Source organism: Echinops telfairi, unplaced genomic scaffold, assembly GCF_000313985.2.
Source record: "Echinops telfairi isolate 266 unplaced genomic scaffold, ASM31398v2 ScPeMD7_35;HRSCAF=133_0, whole genome shotgun sequence".
Classification (NCBI taxonomy): Eukaryota; Metazoa; Chordata; class Mammalia; order Afrosoricida; family Tenrecidae; genus Echinops; species Echinops telfairi.
This window is the reverse complement of record NW_022103932.1, coordinates 1058075-1060885: the sequence shown is the minus strand read 5'-3', so window position 1 is coordinate 1060885 and position 2811 is coordinate 1058075.

Sequence of the window (2811 nt, the reverse complement as noted above, 5' to 3'; positions counted from 1 at the left end):
ATATGTACAGATTGTGATGAGTTGTATGAGCCCCTAATAAAATAATTATTTTTTAAAAAAACGGGATATCTAAAGCAGAGGCAGATAAACACATGAAGTGGCTGGCTTACACACTCATGGGGTATTTAGTCTCAAAATAAGGAGAAGCAGGGTGAATTCCCACTTAATTCCCTCTTTTCCTGATGGAACTAGGTAAGAGAGGATGGGGGAAGATGTTGAAAGGATTATAAAATTAAGTGGTGAGTGATTGTTAACAGGGGTAATTATGCTGTAAACTAGAATTTCAGAAGACTTAAATGAAAGAGGAAAGGCATTTAATCCTTCATGTATGAAAGGAACAACTGCTAGAACAGTGAGAGGGTGGCCTGTGGTGAAGTGAGATTACATAGTATGGCTCTTCTATCCATAGTCTTCTGACTCCCATCAAATGATTGGGTGGAACTTGCAAATAAGTTGTAGAAGAGTCTTGCCTGGGGACTTGCCATTCTGCTGGGTATGAGAGTGCATCACTATAGAAGCAGGAGCGAGGAACTTTAAGGCCATTTAGAAAGAAAAGTTACCAGTGAAGGGTATACAAGATCCTTGCCTGCAGTGGCAAGGCAGGCACCAGAGACCACAGCAAGGAGACTAGGAGACAGAGCAGTGTGGAGACCATGAGACAGAGTGATAGCCTTCCTGGCCCATCAATAAGTAAAGTTGAATGCCTTCAAACAGGAGGCTGCCTTGCAAAGTAGAATGGCCTTTGGGAGCTAAAGGAGCTTTTTAACATTTGCCTGATCAGGACAGAGGTCCACGGGTAGTGTGGCTGAGAGGCTGAGGAACAGAGAGGAGACACCACTTTTGATAAAAGACTGTATTCCTTAATGTTTATTGATCCTGACTTCTCATCAATTGTTAACTTATTTAATAAGTGTCCATAATTGCATTATCTGTAAGTTCCGTGTGGCCATTGCAATAAATTATTGAACCCAGAGGAGAAATAGAGTGTTGTGGGAGGGAAGGATGATGTAAGGATGGAAGGTGTAGGCACATCTGACTTCTTCCTTTCCCCTTCTGGTTATGTAAGACTTCTGGTGGTGTAGTGATATGATTCCTGTTATGTGTTGGGCTGTGATCAGCATGGACTGCAGGTTGAAATCACTAGCAGCTCCGTGAGAGAAAGGCTATACTTTCTACTCCTGTAAACAGCTACAGTCTCTGAAACCCAGAAGGGGTCACTATGAGTCAGCATTGACTTGATGGTATTAAGTTTGGTTTTCTATAAGTTGGTCTGCTAACTGCAATGTCAGCAGTTTGAAACCATAAGCATGTTCCACTGGAAAAAGACGAGACTTTCTACCCCCATAAAGTTATAGTCTCAGAAACTCACAAGGGCAGTTCTACCCTGTCCTAAATGGTCACTATGAATGCGCTGCAACTTGACGGCAGTGGGTTTAATTTTTTTGGTTTTCTCCGTATTGAAGATGGAGGTCAGATGGAGCCAAATGCCAGTTTCTTAAGTACACAATAAACTCACAAATATATATGAGTCTATTCAATCTGATTGTTGACTTGATACAGAAACACACTGTTTTAAATATTGTGCCTTTAAGAGAATACTTTTGAGGCAAACCTCCCTTCTTACATTCTCCTTTTCAGAAATATCTAACCTCTTTTCATGCATTTAATGTTCATTTAGAAATGAGAATAACTTTCCACATTCTTCTTCAGTTTAATCTTAAGTATTTTATATGGGTTTTTTTTGCCTAGTATTATTTTTCCTCTTGAAAATATTGAAGAATAACTGACAAATTTTTCTTTAAAGGGACTAATATTAAATTCTGTAGGCATTCTATGAGATTATATAATGTCATTAAAATTAGTTCTGCCACTGTTTTGTATTGCAAAATGCAAACAAATGAACATAAATTTTACTTAGAAAATTAGGCAATGGATTGGATTTCACCATTGGGTGTTAATTTGCTGACCCGATATAGGAAGAGAGTAATTTTTACAGTTATCCTGTAGACAAACTTATTATTGAGCTCTCTAATATGTTATTTTATAGTTGAATCAATTACTTTTATGCAGGCAAATATACAAACAAAAGTATTTTTGTTCTAATTTTCCAATTTCTATATTAATCATTTTTTTAAATTGTTGCATTACATTGGCTAGATAGCTATAGCACAAAACTAAACAGGAAATATTCTTGTTTTGTTAATAGGAAGGCTCTATTTTTCACCTTTAAATATAATGCTGCTGCTGGTGTCTAATAATTTTTATAATACTCAAATTTCAATGAAGATTGTGGTAATAAACACATTTTAAAGATTTGTTCTTACTCAAATTGTTTCATTAAAAAGTCATTACTAACTGCTTTTGATTTTGTCTTAGACAAATTGAGTACTCTATTGAGAAATTTATCAATCCCACTAAATGCCACAGACCTGCTTTTACTTAATGGAAACTTGCTATGTCTTCTAGTTTAATTTCTTGAACTAAAGTCAATATACAGCAGAAAATTAATTCTTCCAGGGATTAAATTTTTTGAAGAAAATAACATTTTACTTTATATTTTTTCAAGGAGTTTTTGTTGCGCTTCATTTATATTAGTTAAAACAATAAACCACTAGGAAGATTCTAGAATAGGAAATGTACACTTAACTGAAAATGTACAATTTTTAAGATACTGGGAGGCTGAAGGGAGAAAGTTCCCCCCAAAATAAATCATTAAGACTTATCTGAGAAGAAAATTGATAAATGTTTATTTCTGAAAAAAATTGGTCCAACAAGTAAGCCTTTAAAATTATATATTTAAAACAGAAAGTT